Here is a 21,099-nt window from a genome sequence, read left to right on the forward strand (position 1 = left end):
TATATATACATCTTAGCAAATGCTAGTATATTTCTCAAATCAACTTTAGTTTTTTCTTTATTTAATATCCTTTTTTCTTTTTGTCCCCAGATTCTGGACCTGCTGTGTCATGCCCTCCCTCCACACTGTAGGGAGCGTCCCCCTGATTTAGTGGCTTCCCGGCAGGGTGGTAGGGTGGTTTCACATTCCCCCTCCCTCTAAGTAGTGCCCGCAGCCTTTTCCATCTTCCCCTGTGGGGAGCTCTAACCCTGCCGGCGGCGTTCCGTGTTCGCCGTCGGACTGAGGGGTGGCGAGGTGCGCGGGCGCAGCACGGTCTCCTGCACTGTGCAGGAAGTGCCGTGTTCTGCGCATGCGCCCGACGCGCCCCTAGTTACGCGTATTGCGTCGGAGGCGACGGGAGTTTCCGGGGCAGGCATGCATTCCGGAACGCCGAGGTGGCCACGGAAGAGCTGTGTACAGCAGCTTGATGGCGCCTCCATCTCTGGGGGATGGCTTACATGAGAGCCCTTTACCTGCTGAGCACTATCACCTGAGTCCATCACCTGCAAAGCATATTACTTGAGCATAGGGGTATATAATTAGTGCATCAAGTGCGTATTCCTCAGTTGTTCCCTGACAAATCAAATCTGCACATCTCCTAACCGTTTGAGGTAAGGTCATATGGCATCAGAAGGTGACTTTATCACAGCTATTGCCATACACATATTTCTTACTAATTTGTTTACAAATAGCTTGTATGCTTCTTTTTATTTAGAGCTGCCAACCAAGTGTACTTTACAAAATAGAGGACCTTACGCCCCATATCTTGGAGGCTATATAGCCATATAGCCCTCAATACTTTTGATAATCTATTAATTTTATAATGAACACTCAATATCAATTTAAAAATAATTTTATTTCGTTTTTCAAACATAAACGCATCTTCTTTATTTTATTATATTTTTTTCATTTCAGTAACTTCCCCCCTTTCTCACATTTAACTATTACATTTACACATATTTATAAAAATCATATACTAATTACATCAATCATGATAAATTTTCAGGTCTTGCCTTTATCTCCTTGTGGGGTGCCCAACCACCTGTGACCACTTGTAAGCTCTATGTCCGGGGGCGGCTCCCTTCGGAGTGGAGGTGGAGGTGAGCGTGACTCTTTCAGCATTTTCCAGGATCACCAAGGGGAAAACCAATTGCAATCGTTATGTGTGTATTTTAACAAGAAATCTCTGGTTAAGTGAGCCTATTTTACAGAGAGGGTAAATATGAAGTGACTACCAGTTCTTTACATGTATAATAGATGTATAACATAACTGCAATTGTATATGACTAGAATTTGCCTTTCATGTACCCATAGAAATATGAGAACCCCCTGAGGAAGACCGCAAAACACTTAGGTCGAGGGCGTGCGCATGCGTGGGACTCCCGAGAAGACGCTCTAATTGAGAGCTCCACACCGCTCCGGCCCTTCTCATCCCCCAGAGCACACAGATCGAGCGGGATCGGCGCCAAACCGTCTCCTGGGCTCACCGAACCTCCCAGGCCCAGTCCTTTATGTCGGGCGGCACACAAAAGAACGAGGTGAGCTGCCAATTAAACTTTAATCTGGCGGCCCCTGACCCATCCAAGATGATGACCGCGACTTCCCTGGGAGATGGCATGGAGGTTCCGGACCACCCATCCTCCATCCAGCAGCACACTGACATGCTGGCAACATCCGTGAGTCACTGCATGCCCCAAGGGATATCCCCTGCATCCACAGAGTCCCTCATCAACAGGACACTAGGGGATCTCCTAAGTACACCCAGGCTCCACTCTCCTCTAGGCCTGGCAGGCCCTCTTCAACCCTCAGCCTCATAGCAGCCCCAGACCCAGGACATGCAGCTCTTACTACAGAGCTTCTCTGATATGCTGGCAGCAGGTCTGGCTCAAAATGCCACTCAGATTACAGCTGTTATTAAGGCTGATTTACAGAGCTTGGGCACTCACATAGATGCGATTGAGCAGGTGGTGGACAACACAGCTGCACGCACCAACCAGAACACGGCCTGTATGCAGTCCTTACAAGACCAATTAGACACTGCCTTATCCAAAATAGACGATTTGGAAAACAGAAGTAGACGTTACAATTTCCGCATACGAGGGATACAAGAAAAAGGTGACGGATATACCGAGCACCGTCCAATTATTTATCAAGGATCTCATACCAGACATCCAAGGTCATAGACTTGAACTTGACAGAGCGCACAGAGCCCTTCAACTTCCCCACCAAGATAGCCTCCCGAGGGACATCGTGGTCATGCCCCATTACTATGGCGTTAAGGAGGAGGTCATGAGAAAAACCTGCAACATAGACAACCTGTCCTTCCAAGGGCATAAGATCCAAATCTTTGCGGACATTTCTCCGGCCACGGTTAAAAAACGAAGAGCGCTCAAACCACTGTTGGTAATACTTTCCCAAAACTCCATCAAGTACCGCTGGTCATTCCCTTTCCGCCTTCAATTTCACTTCAAAGATACTTCCTATCACTTCACCAACTTCCAGGATGGAGGGCGCCTGCTCCTGCAACTAGGCCTGATCTCCCAGGCTCTTGCTCCTCTGCACGCGACACCTACCCCGGGCTCTTCCAAGCGGCCTCCTCCGGGCAGCCCCCTTACTCCGCTGTGGAACAAGCAGCTACCAAAGAGGCTACAAGACTCTCACTCTGCAAGATGAACGTCCCTTCACACGTCTGGAATGGAATTGCTTCTTCCAACTTTTCTGTTGGACTGAGGATCATATCCTCCCTTTTGAGTAGGGGCATCCCTACGTAGACCTACCCTCTGACATTCTTGCCAGGTCTGCTTATGCCCTCGGTTAGGCCCCTCAAGCCCTATTAATGGCTATCTGGGACTCCTTTCCGGGCTCTACTGCATCCTCCCAGCTGGGATATATACTTTCCGACATGGTATAATTCGTAATACAAAAGCCATGCTTTTTTAGATCCCCCCCCCCCCTCCCCGCAGTGACTCCCTTTTTCGTATTTTTGGTCTCGGTTCCCTATTTTTTGCCAGTTGTTCTCCTACAATTCCAGATTTGTTAACACTTCCTCCCTGAGACCGATCTCACATTTTCTCATTTCCCCATGGGGGATCCAGACGGCCGGAGCGGCCTTGCATACCACCCTCTCTGTTGTGACACAGAGGGACATACTCTTCCTCTGGTGACATCAGGCAGACAACCCACTTTGAGGTTGCCCCCTCCTTTTTTTCTCCGGGTTCCTCCGCAAAGGGGAATCTGGACTAGGACTGGGAAGACTAGTCCGAGTTTTTTGTTTTTTTATTTTTCTAGTTTTGATTTCTTTAATTGTTGGTTTTGCACTTAATGTTTGCGGTATTCATATACCTTATTAATCTTCATGTTCTCCATTCTTCTCTTCCTTTCTCCTCCTTTCCTTTGTCCCTTCTTCTGTCCCCTTCCTCTCTTTGCCACTCCCTCCAGGAATCCTCGTGGAGTTCGCCAACCAACCCACCCCTCAGGAATTACTGGGAATCCATCCCTTATTGAGACGACGTCCACTCCCTGGTGGTGCAGGTATGCTCCCATTGCTTTTTCTCGCTCCATGCTCCTTACGCTCCTGGCTGACACGAATACCCAGATGCTATCGTTAAGAATAGCTTCTCATAATGCCCAGGGACTCAATTCCTCCTCTAAACGCTGGAAGGCTTTTCAGAGCTACCACTCTAGAGGCCTCAATATCGTTCTACTCCAGGAAACCCATTTCCCTGCCAGCTATACCCCCACCTATCTCCACTGCAATTTCCCGACTTTTTACCTGGCGAATGTTGATGCCAAAAAAAAGGGTGTCGCCATTCTCCTCTCTAAAAGTATTCCCTTCACTCTTGCACACACGGTCAAAGATCCTGATGGCAGGTATATACTCATAAAAGGACATATAGAGGGTGTTCTGTACTCTATTATTTCCTACTATGCACCTAACCAAGGCCAGGCACGTTTCTTTACCTCCATGCTATCAATCCTATCCCCTCACCTGGAAGGCAGGGTGATCATGGGGGGTGACTCCAACATCACCTTTGATCACATGCTGGACAAATCCTCTCAAGGGAGATCTTGTTTAAAGAATCCACCCACACAAAGCCTCAGAATTGCCCGTCTTCTGCATGACAGGGGCTTGATAGACTTGGAGGGAACTAAACCCCATGGCAAAGGACTATACCCATTACTCGGCACCTCATAAAACATATGCCAGAATTGATCATATATTCCTCCCAAACTCGGATATTCACACAGAGTCCCAGGCCTCCATACAGGAAGTCCCCTGGTCGGATCACTCCTTAGTGACACTTAAAATCTCTTGCTCCCTCTCGCCCTCTGGGCCTCCCCAGTGGCGCCTAAGTAAATCACTACTGTCCAACCCGGTCAACTATATAATTTTAGAAAAGGAAATTAGGGAATTTTTCCATCTCAATGACACCGGAGATATGACTCCAAGTTTCCTCTGGGGGGCTCATAAAGCCGTTCTGAGGGTGAAAATGATCCAAATGGCGTCTAAACTCAAAAAAGAAAGGAAAGCGGATGTTTTGAAACTAGAAAGAGAATTCCATTCCCTTAGTAGGTCCCACAAAGCTGACCCATCTCCTGCGACCCTGACCAAGATGGAAGCCTCTCGAGTGGCACTTAACTTGGCCCTCACATCCAACGCAGATAAACACCTGAATTGGCTAAGCGGCAGGTTCTATATTCAGGCAGACAAAATTGGCCCCCACTTGGCCGCTAAACTATCACCCAAAATAAAAGCCTTCTCTCTTCCTAAGATCAGATCCCTGTCAGGAACTCTTACCCAAAACCCCCAAAAGATCTTGGAAACCTTCCAGGCTTTTTACTCCAAACTCTACTCAGCCCCTAACCCTAAAAACTCGGATTCCATTGATTCCTTCCTGAATAACTTTGATATTCCTAAACTTTCGGACTCTCATCGGTCCATTATGGAATCTCCTTTCAGGGTGGAGGAAATTCGCGAAGTCATAAAGAACCTCAAAACAGAATCTGCCCTGGGCCCAGATGGTTTTTCCGCACACCATTATAAAGCTTTTTCAGAGGCCCTCTCTCCTTATCTGGCTCGTCTCTTTAATTCCCTTCGCGCAGGATCCCCCCTGGAACCGACAGCCAATCTGGCATACATATCAGTAATCCCCAAACAGGGCAAAGACCCCAGTGACGTTTGTAACTACAGGCCGATCTCGCTGATTAATAATGATTTAAAGATTATGAGGAAAATTCTAGAAAAGATTAGCCTCCTTCATTGCTAACTATATCCATAAGGATCAGGTGGGGTTTATCCCCGGAAGACAGGGGCCGGACCAGATTAGGAGAGCGGTAGATTTAATTTCCCTCATGCAATCTTCATGGGATGGGGCGCCTTCCCAACCAGGATATGTCCTTTCTATAGACCTCCAAAAGGCCTTTGACACGGTCACTTGGCCATACCTTTTCACTATTCTACGTAAATGGGGCTTTGGCCCAGACTTCATTACAACCATATCATCCCTTTATTCCTCCCCTAAAGCACGCATTAAAATGCAAGGCCATCTTTCTGAAGAAATTTCTATTCTGCAGGGAACTAGACAGGGCTGCCCTCTTTTGCCGATCCTCTTTGCCATAGTGATAGAAACACTGGCCCTGGCCATAAGGCAGAACCCTGACATTCATGGAGTGAAATGTGGCCAAAAGACTCATAAATGTGCCCTTTTTGCTGATGAGTCCTCCTGTTTGTCACCTCCCCCCTCATTTCTACCCCCAACATTCTACAACTACTTAACTCGTTTGGCTGCATTTCGGGACTTCAGGTCAACATGACCAAATCAATGGCTCTGAATATTTCTACTCCCCAAGATCTTGTAGAGAGGCTCAAGACCCACTTTCCCTTCTCCTGGTGCAATTCTTCCCTACCCTATTTAGGTGTCTTCTTATCCACAAAAATAGAACTTCTATACCACCACAATTACCCCTAAATGCTCAAAAAACTCTCAGATGATCTCTCGCATTTGGCCCGGTATAAAATGTCCTGGTTAGGCAGAATAAACTCGGTCAAAATGACACTACTCCCTAGGATCCTATATCTCTTTCGTTCCCTCCCTATTCCCATAAAAAAACACACACTGGACAAATTGCAGGCTTCAATCACAAGATTCATCTGGGGGGGAAGGGACATCGTTTCTCCAAAAAGGTGCTATATCGGCCAAAGAAAAAAAGGGGCTTAGGACTACCTAATTTATGGTGGTATTATCAAGCCGCACAACTCTGCCAATTTTCAGCTATTTACTCTAAAGGCACTAAGCCAGATTGGGTGGATATAGAACGACAGGCCACTCCCAACCACACTCTGGACTTCCTGGTATGGAGACCGCAAAAGGACAGACCTCCGATTCTTTCCCCCTCTCTGTCTCACTCAATGGCCTTATGTGATACACTATATAAAAGACATTACCTGACCTCCCCTTGGCTTCCCCTGGCACACATCTTCCACAATTCCTGCCGGGTATGAACATCGAGGCATTTAGGTGGTGGCTCGACAAGGGCCTTTACAGAATAGGGCAATTCTTCATTAGCTCTGGTCCTATTTCACTTAAGTACTGCATTTCTAAACTAGAGATTCCAGCTTCGGAGACTTTCCGCTACTACCAATTATCACATTTTTTGCGCAGGGTCTGGAAAAGCTCGGAAACTCCGCCCTCTGTTACTTCCTACGAATTCTGGTGCTCCTCAGCCATGGGTGTAAGGGGAGGGATTTCCCTAATCTACTCAGCACTAGCGGAGCCCCGGGTGAAAGCGAATTATATGTTGCAATGGGAGCGGGATCTGCTACTGGATTGGGACATGGATACTTGGCACACTTGCTTTTCCTGATCCTTCAAGGGCATTCTTAGCTCCTCCCTGGTGGAGGCAGACCTCAAAGTCATGACCCCGTGGTATCTGGTACCCACTCGTATTACTAAATTCTATCCACAATCATCGCCCCTCTGTTTCAGAGGTTGTGGCCATATAGGCTCCCTACTTCACACTTTCTGGGAATGTCCCAAAATTAGAGGGTACTGGAACAAAATTTTTAATCTCATCCGCAAATCCACAGGCAGTCAAACAAAGCCCCACCATAGCTCTCCTAAATGACAACATCCCGAAAGTACCTAAATTGTCTCAGTCTCTGATTCACTTCACCCTTCTTGGGGCCAAGATAACACTAGCTCATGCCTGGAAAAAACCCTCGGTTTCCCTCCGCCAAGCCAAACAGAAAATCTCCTGGATTATGGCGCAGGAGAAGATCTCGAGCAGAATTTTAGATACCTCTGATAGATTTAGACTCATATGGGATCCCTGGGCTCGGTTCTTGGGTATACAATTGCTTCCCTGAATCTAAATAATCTCTATGTATCCCCTCGGTTCTAGGAGGCCTAGGGCCCCACCCTCTCTACGTGAGGATTCCTGTTCCTAATATTCCCCTACCTCTTCCGCTCTTCCCCCGCTTCTGTGCTTTTTCCCTCTATCCCTTTCCTTTGACTTACTTCTCTCCAAGCTCCACTAGGAGTTATTAGCACAGGTTGAGAGAAACAAACCATGCAGTACTTTCCTTCCCTTCTTTCTCTTCTTTTATTTGCTTGTTGATGCTGTACTCTCTCTGAATGAAAACCTCAATAATCTAGTTGACCAGCATGTACCACCTCAAATTTTGGGGACAATCCCCGGTTTGAGTGATTTTATTTCTCACATTATGTTGGGCTCATAATGATACTAGTCGCTACAACAGAGTTTTTGTTTTATTCCACGATAGGCTGTTTGTGGGTTCAGGATAGGTCCAGGCAGGGTCTCTCCGATCCCCCAGTATTCCACTCGGTTGGTCCATGCACAGCAGGATCCCATTTGGGGTGCGTGGTCTATTCCGGGGGAATCCTGGTACCTGTGAGCTCCAGCTCCACTATTCTGGCTTCCAGCAGCCTTTGCTAAGAGATAGAGTCTGTTATGGTATCCTAAAGTTTATCAGTTTTTACATTTGTATTGAGCCCGCTCCTGCTTTAGGTGCATGTATATCTCGTTACTAATGTTATTTACTTTGTACTGACATCTTTATTGGCGATTGCTGATTTAATACCTTTGTACTGTTATTTCTTTTTCAATAAACAGTCTTTAAAACTTAAAAAAAAAAAAAAAAAAAACACTTTAGGTCGAAATGCATTGGGGCTTTTTTTCTCCTGTATATTGGATGGTATTATTATAATTTCATCACTACAAGTTGACTATTTTGTATTTTATTTTCTTGGTATTGTCCACTCTTTTTTCCCTTTTCTAGTAGTCTTGCACAGTTGTAAACCAGAGCTCATGTTTTAACTTTTTTATAGTATTGTCCATTTGTCCTTTGTCATTAAAAATAAAAATATTTTATTTTTTACAATATACTTTTTGTGACTCTCAAATTGCTGCTTTAAAACCCCACGGGGAACTTCATGCTTTTTCTAGAGAATCCCAGCTGGTGACTAGGAGACAATGAGCAGTGTCATACCTCACCAGTGACATTGGTCCCATCGTGGCTACAGGACAGCACTTTCCTCCTCTTGCCTCACTGAGCTCGGTTACCATTCCATGTTGCCAGCACACAGCACAGACACTTCCCCATCCTGGGCTGTTCTCACTTTGTGCTCCTCTTCATTCAGGAAATGGCTCACAGCTTCTCCCCAGCCAATGGGAACAGAGGGGTGTGGACTGTGGAAGGCAAAGTAGAAGCCCAGTACTGGAGCGTGGCTGTGGGGCCCTAGGGCAGATCGGAGCTGAATTTTGTGGAGGATATGATAATATGACAGGGAGGCTGCAGGGGCCCCCTGGAGCTAGGGGCGGGGTTGCGATTGTGACCCCTGCAACCCCTTATGCTACGCCCATGGCACACAGTGTTTTTGTATATCCTGTTTATATCCTGTTATACCCTGTTTAGTGGTACCAGCATACAGTGGTACACAGGGGTAGAATAACTCTGCTTTGCTACAACTGCAATAACAGTAATATCAGCAACACCAGCACACAATTCCCAGCACTCCTGCCCTGAAGATCTCAGGATGCATTATTGATGCATTACTATATCTCAGCAACCACAGCAAATGTAATCTTTTATCCTTGTTTCGGCAAAACTTGACACGCAACATTTTTACCACCCTCCATTACCACCCCCCCCAGTAAATACATTGTATAATACTCGTGTCCTTTTTTAAATTTTTTTCTTGGCACCAGTATACTCTAGTACAATCAGTATAAGGATCTTCAATACATCTATTAAATGCAAAGCATTTCAGTACTCCAAGCCTCAGAATCTCTGTGCATAGAAGCCCTCCTTTCTTGCTCTGATATACCTTGTATAAGAGTGCTTTGGGATTTTTTTTTTGTACTGTTTGGTACGCAGGCATGTCAAGGCAAAAAGGAGAGGAACAAGCACAACAGGAGAATGTGGGGACACAACAACTCCGTTCCTCAAAAGAAAAAGGCACTCAGATGGTGATAGCAGCTGCAGCGAAATTAGAATGTTTTGTTCATACCCCAGGGCAGACACTGACAAAAGAAGGACAACAGGTACAAGTAAAAAAACAGCAGGGGCACCAGTGGACTGAAAAAGCCAAGGCCATATACCAATAACTGCCCCAGCTGCTTCAGCGATAAAAACCACGAGTAATAAGAGCCAGGGGGTAACCCAGCAAGATCCTAAATTAATTCTTAACCCTAGTCCCCCCTCTGGGGAAGAGCCAACACTGAAAGATGTCTTCCAAGCTGTAAATGCATGCAAACTCTCATTGGGAGAATTATGTGACCAATTAAAAGGGAAGAAGGAGGAAATTATTAATGGTTAGACAAGATGTGCAAAAGACAGCAGAAAGAACAACAGTATTAGAAGCAAGGATACGACAATTGCAAGGTGATCTGCACCCATTAAAACATGAGGTTAAAACTATGAGAAAGCAGATGGCTATTCACGCCTCCAAAATGGATGAAATGGAAAACAGGCTTCGCAGAGATAATGTGAGGTTGATGGGGCTACCTGAGAAAAGTAAGGGTCCCAATCCCATAGAGTTCTTGGAAACATGGTTTATAGAGCTGTTTGGAAAAGAGATTTTTTCACCATTGTTCTCAATAGAACAAGCCCATCGGGTCCCTTTTAGAGCCCCACCACCAGGAGGACATCCCAGGCCATTATTGATGAAATTCTTTAATTATAATGACAAAGTGATGCTGATGCGTAAAGCAAGAGAGATGGGGTATCTTTACTATAATGGGACGAAGATCTCTCTCTATCCAGACTATTCGCCTGACCTGCAGAAGAGCAGAGCTGAATTCTTAGAGGTCAAACGTACTTTACAAACATTCAAACTTACATATGCATTACTATATCCAGCACGGCTACGGGTAGTAGCGCTGGGAGGGACTCAGATCTTTGACTCTCCAGCCGGAGCAGCATTATGGTTGGAGGCCAATAAGGGGAGTCTGCAGATAAATTAAAGAGAGAGGGAAGGAATTGGGGAGGGGAAGGAAAGGGGAAGGGAAAGAGAAAGGAAGAAAAACATTTTTTTTCTCTTCTCACTGACAAAAGGGGGGGGGGGTGGATGGATAGGACATGGTAGGGAGGAAAGAAACAGGAAACAGGAAAGCATGGTACATTGAAAGGGAGTGGCGAATGTGTAGTGTGTAAGATGGTCACAAACAAACCCCTTATGCCGCGTACACATGATTGGAAATTCGGCCAGCAAAAGACCGATGAAAGCTTTTGGTCGGGAAATGCGACCGTGTGTATGCTCCATCAGCCAGCAAAAGATTGAGAGCATGTTCTCAATTTTTTGGTCGGAAAAAGTTCCTACCTGAAAATGCGATCGTCTGTAGCAATTCTGACGCGCAAAATTCCTACGCATGCTCAGAAACAATTCGACGCATGCTCGAAGCATTGAACTTCATTTTCTCAGCTCGTCGTAGTGTTGTACGTTACCGCGTTCTTGACGGTCGGAAGTTCAGCGAACTTTTGTGTGACCGTGTGTATGCAAGGCAAGCTTGAGCGGAATCCTGTCGGAAAAGCCATCATATTTTTTTCCGACCAAAATCCTGATCATGTGTATGAGGCATTAGGGTACACCAAGATAGGTTGAGGGTAGAGAGGGATAAGGGGAAGGGGGGTAGCAGGGAAAGTTGGGAGGGGAGGGGGGGGATGGGGAAAAGGGGGAGGGAGAGGGGGGAATAAAGGAATAGTTCACGTAATGATTAAGGAGAAAGGTCTCTTGGTTATTGGATGGATAACAGAGCAAACACTAAAAATCAATACAATAGTGGGAAGTACATAGTGGTCATATTATAGCGCACAAGGAACTAAAGGGGGTGAACTTCAAATGGTTCTATTTTTATATGTTTATTTTTTACTGTCCCTCTTTCTTTATATATTTTTTCTGACATTTTATGCAAGCTAAAATACTTAATATAGGCTCTTGGAACGTCAGGGGATTGGGTAGTCCGGTTAAGAGCGCTGCAGTTTTCTCCATGCTGGAGAAACATGGAATTGGACTGGTCTGTCTGCAGGAAACACATTTAACAAAACTTACAATATCCCAATTAAAGAATAGGAACAACCAATACCAGTATCACTCAGTGTACTCCTCCTATTATAGGGGGGTGAGTATAATGTTGAGAACTGGGATGACTTTTTCCTGCAGGCAGATCAGTATAGATGAAATGGGTCACTACATCTTTCTTCACTGCTTGTTGGAAAACAGGTGCTATGTCTTGGTAAATATATATACTGTACCACCGCCATTTAAGTTGAAGGTTATGTACAGGTTTATGGAATTTATGGCGGACAAGGAAGACATGCTGGTTATAATGGTGGGGGATTTTAATGAGGTTCTCGATAAAGGTATCGACAGGTTCCCTCCTGGGCTTCGATCCGAGAACCCAGGGGGGAGACGGTTGAGCCATTTTTTGAAGGAAGCAGGGCTATCGGATATGTGGAGAGAGAGGAATCCGAATGTTCAGCAATATTTTTGATTTTCTTGTACAAAGGCTTTTATTGAACATAAAGATCAACAAAAAGAATACAAAAAACAGTGGTGGACACACCGTGTAAACACATCTACTTATAACTACAGGTATATAGCGATTATAACAGTACTAGACATAACAGATCCTACACCCTCCCGATATTCAGGAGGGGTTGCATTTGGTCTGCGGACCTTATGGATATGCTAGCCTACCAGACTCAGTCAAGCGTATTTAAGTTTATAAAGCCCATTACAGATTGGATTAACTTTGAGTGTATAACAACATAATATGAAAGAGACCATATGAAGCTGGATAACACATTTTTATGTCCTTAAAGTGATCGCTCAGCATGTGTCCAGCCTAACAGAGGTTGGGCTGTAGGACAAAGAAATCAAGGAGAAGAAAATAAGAAAAAAATATGTAAGAGAGAGAGAAGGCCAGGAGAAGGGGAAAGGGAATGGTACAGAAGAGGAAAAGGGGGTGGAAGGTGGGGAAGGGGTCCCCAGGGTGAGGCGAGTGGAGGCAACTCAGAGTGAAAGCAGCGCAGGATCAAATCTAGGAGGGTGGGCGTGAGACACCCAGGGTTGCCATGTCCAAAGGAATTTATCATGTGTGTCTGATAGCACAGCTGTCAATTTTTCATTGATCATAATATCATTTACACGGTTTTTGACTGCTTCAAAGCTGAGAGCCGGGGTTTTCCAAGCTTTTGCTATGGTCAATTTAGTTGCAGTAAAGATATGCGACGCCAGTTGGCGTTCTGGTCTTAGTAACTCTGTGATTGGTTTCTCTAGGAGGGCTTCATAGGGATCCCTCTTTATATTTGTATTGAAAAGGTTACGAAGACGTGCATAAATTCTGATCCACAATCTGCATACCCTGGGGCATTTCCACCAGATATGTGCCACTGTTCCTTCCTGGGCACACCCACGGAAGCATAAGGGGGAGTAGGATGAAATAAAGCCTCCAAGTCTAGCTGGAGTGTAATACCACCGATATAATATTTTGTAAGCATTTTCTAGGAATAGTACATTCCTGGAGCATTTGGATAGAGTAGCAGTCATGACTTGCCAGTCCTCTGGGTCCAATTTTTTCCCCAACTCTGCCTCCCACTGGAGATAATACAGTCTCAGGGGTGTTTTTTTGGAGCCAATTATGGCTGCATATATTAAAGAAATCAAACCCGAGGATTGAGGTCGTGTTCTGCATAAACTCTCGAAAGGGGTTAAGGTATAGGGGGTTGGTTGAGATTTAATGAGTTGTTGTAGGAAGTGTCGGATCTGCATGTAGCTGTAGTGTTCCCTAAGAGGGATGTCATGGGAGGATCGTAATGCCGCAAATGAGATAATTTTGGTGGGGGTAAACATGGAGTGGATATCTACAAATCCGTTCTCGGACCACCACGCAAATTGCAATGGGTTATCTCGACCAGGTGGAAATAGCGGGCAGTGAAGAAGGTGGAGTAGAGGGAGATGCGGGGAGATCAGGCTCACTGAGTATTTAATCGAGTCCCACAACTTAAGTGAGTGAGCCAAACATGGGCCTATGTTGGTTGGGCGGTGGGCCCTGGGGAGCCAAGGGAGAGAGGCCAGTGGTATCGGGAGGGAGTCCACCAGGTCAATGATGGCCCACAACGGCATCTGATGTTTCTCATGGAGATGTGATAGTGGGACGATAGCTGCCACCGTGTAATAAGCTTGCAGATTGGGGACCGAGATGCCACCATCGATCCTGTGGGCATACACCCGTTTACTGATTCTGGGTCTCGTAGAACCCCATATAAATTGCATAATTTTACGTTGGTGAATACGTATAATGTGGGGTGGAACGTGGACCGGTAGTACCCTAAAATAATAGAGCAATTTTGGGAGATAGGTCATACGGATAGTTGCAATCCTTCCGAACCAGGACAACGGGAGGGCAGACCAAGAGTTAAGCATCGCTGCAAATTTCCCAAAAAGCAAGGGAAAATTGGCCTGGTAGAGGCTTGAGTAACTCGGGGTGAGTTTAATCCCCAGATAGGGTAGAGAGGTCAGCCATTGAAAGGAAAATGTAGATTGTAAGTGTTCTAGCTCAAGGGGCGCGAGATTAATCGACATCGCTTTAGACTTAGAAGGATTGACAGCTAGGCCCGAAAACGAGGCAAAGGTACTTAAGAGGGACATTAGGTTAGGTAAGGTGATTCTAGGCTTAGTAACAGTGAGCAGAGTATCATCCGCGAACAGGGACAGTTTGTGTGAGGAGCCCGCAATTTCCACCCCCGCTATATCCGGATGGGATCGGATAGCCTCAGCCAGAGGTTCCAGTGCCAAAATGAATAGAAGCGGGGAGAGTGGGCAACCCTGACAGGTCCCTCTTAAAAGGAAAGGTAGGTGACTCAAATCCATAATATTTCACCTTAGCCTGGGGGGCGTCATAAATAGCTGAAACCCAGCTCATAAAGGACGCACCGAACCCATAGTGGTTTAATACCTGTATAAGATAGGGCCAGGACAGGGTATCAAAGGCTTTAGTAATATCTAGAGACAAAAACATTGTCTCCAGAGATCTATTGTGAACGATGTGTTGTATTTGTAGGAGACGTCGGATAGCGTCGCCGGCCTGTCTCCTTGGGACAAAGCCCACCTGGTCTTTTTTTATTAGTCGTGGGAGAAAGGAGTTGAGGCGATTGGCCAAGATTTTTGTCAAGATTTTCATGTCTATATTGATCAGAGAGATCGGTCTGAAGTTAGGCCAGGAGGAATAATCTTTGTCAGGCTTGGGGATCATTACTATATTGGCAGTTAATAGATTTGGTGTGAAGGAACGACCATCTTTAACCGAGTTATACATAGTTGTGAGGTGGGGAGCGATAACATCTGCTAACTTCCGATAATAAAGAGCAGAGAAACCATTAGGGCCCAGCCTTTTACCTACTTTTAATTCCTTAATGCAATAAAGTACTTCTGAGACTTGAATGTCTCGGTCCATGAGAGATGTGTGGGCCTCAGATAGAGAAGGTAAGGAAAGGTTTGTCAGAAAATCATTGAGGGATTGGGAGGGGGAGTGGTCGGGAGTTGAGTAAAGTTTAGTGAGATGGTATCTGAATTCATCCAGAACTCGTTGTGGATTTCCCATGAGGATATTGTGATGGGTGCGCAAAGTAATAGGAGTGAATTTCGGGGTAAAAGTACATGATCTATTAGACAACATTACATTGGGTTTATTGGCCTTGGCATACCATTTCTGTCTGGCCCAGCGTAGGGTGCGCTCTGCGTCATCTGTCAAGCACAGATCAAGATCTGTACAGACTTTATCTAGAAGCCTGCGGTTGTCCGGAGTAGGGGATTGCTTGAAGGTCTCTGATAAGGTCTCCAATTGGTGTTCTAAATCGCGGCAGATTTGTGCCCATTCTCGTTTACGTCTGGATGCAATCCTAATAACGTGGCCCCCGGAGGACCGCTTTGTAAGCTTCCCAAAGTATGACCGGGGGTTGAAACTGACCCTACATTAAGTTTGAAATATTCCTCAGAAGTATCATGGATATCTTTAAGAATTTCTTTGAAAAAGAGGAGAGAATCATTCATGATCTAGGGGGAATGCTGGGGTTTACTTATAATAGAGTGGAGTACTGTCACAATAGGGTCGTGGTCTGTCCATGGGGCGGCAAGGATAGAGCTGGAGTCTATCAGAGAAAGGTGTTTCCTTAGTACAAACATGTGGTCTATTCTAGAGTGGGAATGATGGGGATGTGAATAATGAGTATAATCCCTATGTAGAGGGTGCAATTCCCTCCACACGTCTACCAGGTCATGAGATTGTAGGGAGTGTTTAAATATTTTGGCGGCAGGGGAGGGGGGTTTATGATCCGATGGGTAATTGTCAATAGAAGGATTCAATGACACATTAGAATCACCAGCTAGAAGGAGGGTACCCTTCTGGTGTGATCTCAAGAGGGAGCAGATGTGGGTCAAGAAAGGTCCCGGATTTTTGTTTGGGGCATAGTAAGGCATAATGGTTACGTCATTGTCTTGAATGGTGCCCTGCACTATTAGGTATCTACCATTTGGGTCAGCAATCTGTTTACTGCAAATAAATGGAACAGATTTGCGTATGGCAATCAGGACTCCTCTTTGCTTGGTGGGGCTATTGGCCAAATAGACCTGGGGGTAGTCTGCCGCAAAATATTTAGGGCAGGATGAGGAAGAGAAATGCGTTTCCTGTAGGCACGCAATGTCTATTTTTTGTTGTTTGAGGTATTTAAACACTTTGACCCTTTTTTGAGGGGAGTTCATGCCCTGAACATTCAGGGACAACCAGTGGAGGGTCATGGGATCAAGGGTGTGCTACTATGAAATGTTCCAGTCGCGCACCCCGGGGACCAAGAGGAAAGTGTGGGAAAGCAAAGGAGAAAGAAGGTAGGGAAAGAAAAGAGGAAGAAAAGGAAGGCATGTGGTTTAAATTTATCAAAATTAGTTTGGTGTAGAGTATGCAATGAAAACCTAATTGCATCTTTGTGTGGACTCTGAGGTCCACAGTGGTGTGTGTCGTTGGCCAAGACCGCCGTCTTAGCCAAGAACCTACTCATGGGGGGAGCAGTGGTCCGCTGGAACCACCGGCCGGTTTACATAAAAGTAAGTGCAAATTAAACAGTATGTTAGCACAGAAATCAAGAAACTGGTAATAATACAATCTTCAAGAACCAAATTAAGCCATGCTGTTAACAATGTGTAATGCCCTGTACACACGGTCGGATTTTCCGATGGAAAATGTCCGATCGGAGCGTGTTGTCGGACATTCTGACCGTGTGTGGGCTCCATCGGACATTTTCCATCGGATTTTCCGACACACAAAGTTTAAGAGCAGGCTATAAAATTTTCCGACAACAAAATCCGATCGCGTCAATTCCGACCGTGTGTGGCCAGTTCCGACGCACAAAGTGCCACGCATGCTCAGAAGAAATTCCGAGACGGAACAGCTTGGTCTGGTAAAATTAGCGTTCGCAATGGATACAGCACTTTCGTCACGCTGCAATGTAAAAAATGGTTTAATACAGCGCACACTCTTCTTCTTTATAATGTGAGAAGAATGAAGTAGTTTTGCTGCTCATATTCACACAGACTTCTCTCAAACTTCTTTCTTTATTATTTATCGGGATTCCCTCAATATATTTTGATTTGTCACATCTGACAAAATTATTTTTGGGTTGTTTTCTTTTTTTTTTTTTTTTTTTTTTTAAAGGCTGTTTTTTTTTAATTTTTGGGTTTGTATTTTTTTCAAGGCTGGTCTTTGTTTTATTTTTTGGTTAGTTTTACTCCCTAATATTTTTGTGTGTGTTTTGTGTGTCAAGTTACTACAACACCATTGATATCTTATATTATTTAATCTCAAGAAGGTTGCTTGGTGTTGGTGTCCCTTGTTAATTTCACATAGTATTCTTGAAATGTACCTGCCTCCTCACAAACCAACTGTCCTTTTTTAAGGAAAACACAAATAGGCAAGTAGAATTGAAACAAAAAAATCCTTTATTAAGGGCTCAGAACCAAACAAAGAGGGAGGCAACACTGGAGAAACAGCAGAAATTGGCGAAGCCTTGGACCCCCAGGGCACACATCAATTATTTAACATCAAAATTGGTGGCCTGAGGAGTCCTTATCTAAGGGAGTGCAGTCTGTTCCAGAAGTCCCAGAGATCATGAAAGCATCAGATGACATCTGTGTCCCCAGGCTGTGGTACTACAAGAGGCTGCATCTTTTGCCAGACCAGACTGGACCCAGGGTCATCACTTTCTGGTCTTCTTTCCACGCTTCCTTCCCGGCTGTGGCTCTGGTGTTGGAGATGTGGCAGGAGGAGGAGTAGGACCTGGAGGAGGAGGAGGAGTAGGACCTGGAGGAGGACTATGTGTGAGGTCACAAATGTGGGTAGCACATGTTATTTGGCCCCTCAACCCCTTATTGAGAGCTTCCAAAATTAAGGACTCAACAGGAGTCATTGGCCCTCCTCCATTTGCAGCATTTTGCAGGCAGTTATGCAAGCAAAGTCCTCCTCCGCAGTGTGGGGGGTTCTCAGGGCCTCTGTAGCCTTCCAAATGTAGCCCTTTTGCAGCCTCCTCCAGGTTACTCATCTTCCTGCCACTTTGTATTTGAAGGTGTAGGGGAGGGACCTGGGTATCAGGCAGCCTGCTTGGCCCGGCCACCTCCTGGCTGAGATTTGGGACATGGTTTTAGTTTTTGCATCATCAATCACAATCATAAATGAGTACTCCAAACTAACATCTAGTTAACATCATTGATTGGACAAGCAGAAATATTTAGAGGAATGCTATACCTGGCTCAAGCTGGGCTCCTCCACATGTTGCTGCCTGGAAGGCCCAGGTTGGGCGTCAGAAGCCTCAGCTGGGGGGGAAGGAAGCCTGGAAGGAAGACTGGAGAGTGATGACCTGGGTTCAGTCTGACCTGCCAGAAAATGCAGCCTGTCATATGCCTGGGGACATAAATGTCATCTGCAGCTCCGGATTTCTGGGAATCCTGGACCTTCTTGTGCTCCCTTAGATAAGTGCTCCTCAGGCCACCAATTAGGATCTTCAAATAGGTGATGTCTGCCGTGGGGATCACCGTCTTCACAAATTCCAGCAATTGATCCAGTGCTGCCTTCCTCTTTGTTTGGTTCTTATATTCAGGGTGGTTTATCTCCCATAGACAAGGCAGCTCCCTGAACATATCAATGAAGATTGCCATAAAGTCGTTATGTTTTAAGATATCTATTTTCACTGCAAGACACAACACAAGACAAACCCTAATGTCAGGCAAAACTCTCCTAATCTTGTTACAATATAGGCCCCAATCTAGAAGCAGTATAGGCCCAAGTTTATATCTTACCTTCTTTATCACGATCGGCGCCTCCGATACTCCTTCCTCCGTTCACAGATCGTACGTACTATGCACACGTGTTACGCTTTATACAAACTGCGCATGCGTGTAACTCCGCCCGCCCCTGACGTTCTTTCTAGTCTATTCCCCGCCCCTTTTCGTTCGGCGCAGTGGGGGAAGAGCACATGGCGGAGTCAGAGCAGGTGCGTGTTAATTATAGCAACGAGGAGGAGGGGGAGGAAAGCCCGGAGCCAGAAACGTCTGGATCCAGAAGGAGAAGATTTAAGGCATCAAATATGTCCTTTGGGGAGATGTTGGAGATGGTCGACATCCTAAAGAGGGCCGACTATGATGGAAAGTATGGACCTTATCCCAACCCCAATGTCCGAAAGGCCAAGATAAAGGCAAAAGTGGTCAAAAGTCTGCACTGGAATTTCGGGGTACGTCGATCGAAAGATCATCTCAGGAAGCGGTGGTTGGACCTAAAATTAAGAGAGCATGAGCAGTACCGAAAGATCCGGAGAGTGCTGCAAAAAAGTAAGTAGTTGTCCTGTGTTCCTATTCTTTTTGTGTTTATTATGTTCGTGCTGCTCCATGTGCTTTTCTTAACTGTTGTACAGTTTAAAATGTCAACTTTCATGTTCATGGGCACAATATTCGTTCGTATCCAACATTTTTCTTTCGGCCTATAAAACACCATTGTTTTGGCCATATGCATTTGCCCACATTTTTTAGGGCCTACTTGTATGAAAATAATTTGGTTGTGTAGATGGGTTTGTTACTAGAATGAAATGCAAACTTGATTCTGTGTAAGGAGAGGACACTCAGCAGCAGTTTTCACATCTGGACACTGGAGCACTAGTGTGGGACACAAGAACACCTTTTTTATTAGGGGGTCCACACAGGTGCTCCAGTGTATACTATAGGGGTGTCTCCATCTGTGAAGCTTGCACAAAACAGGTAAAGTATTGAAGCTTGACAAAGGACACTCAAAATTCTACATCTTGGAACTCTCCCAAAACAGACAATTGTACCCCACTTCCAAGCAATGTTTCATATTTATATTTCTGCCATCAAATATCTGTGTGCTAAGTATACCATTTCTTTTTTACATAGGGGAGAAAAGACTCGGAGGACACCCCTCATCCGAGGAGACCACAGACCCCCCACCTCTGGAAGAAGGGGAAATCCCCCAAAGACAAGAAGAGCAGGAGGAGGAAGAAGACGTGGTGGAACTAGTCACCACAACAGGTGAGTGTCTGCGACCACAGGCTCAGGTAAGAGATGGATGCCGGCATATTTATAATACATGTTTTTTTTTGGTTTCTATCTGGTGATCGTGATGTTGTGGATCCAGGGCTTTTCACCTCGGAAAGTGCACAGATCCTGATTGGGGAGATCATGGGGTGTAATGTTGTATTGGAAAATATCAAGAAAAACATCAATGATGTTATTCAAAAAAATAATAACATCATTGATGTTTTGGGGAGAGTTTAAGACCCCTCCAAATCCCTTTCTTTTATGTGTGCTACAATTTTTAAATTTTTTGTAGAATTGTAGAAAAGACTAATTTTGAAGAGGCACACAGTGGGGGTCATTTACTATAGCGCCAGGAAGTACTGGGCACTATGGCAAATAATAGCTCCCATTTTAGCCAAATAAAATGTCAACAGGCGAATGTGCGAATGAAAAATTAGCGCTATTAGTGAGAAACACATGTTAGTAACTTCTAAGCTGGCGCTAATTAGCGCTTCCGCGTATATGCAAATGCCAATTCCTACCAAGTTGTTATATAGTACTGCACTGTAACCATGATCCATGTATGCGAAAGAAACATTTTTATGTGAGATGTGCTCTACCTCGTGTGCATCTATTGATGTATGTTGCAATTAGTATTCCTAGTTTTTTCCTTCTTTTGCTAACTAATGCAGTTATGAATGATTATTACATAGTAATGTCTGCTATTCTGTAAAGTTACATGTATTAAACATTTACTGCCGGTTCACACAGGGGCGACTTGTCAGGCGACCTAGCCGTCTGACAAGTCGCCTCCCGTTCTGTACTACAGAACTGTTCTAATAGGAGCGACACAAGTTGCTCCGACTTAGAAAAAGGTTCCTGTACTACTTTGGGGGCGACTTGAGGCAACTTGCATAGACTTCTATACAGAAGTCGTTTTGCAAGTCGCCGTGGAAGTCGTGTACAG

The sequence above is a fragment of the Aquarana catesbeiana genome, linkage group LG02 (assembly GCF_042186555.1).
Source record: "Aquarana catesbeiana isolate 2022-GZ linkage group LG02, ASM4218655v1, whole genome shotgun sequence".
Classification (NCBI taxonomy): Eukaryota; Metazoa; Chordata; class Amphibia; order Anura; family Ranidae; genus Aquarana; species Aquarana catesbeiana.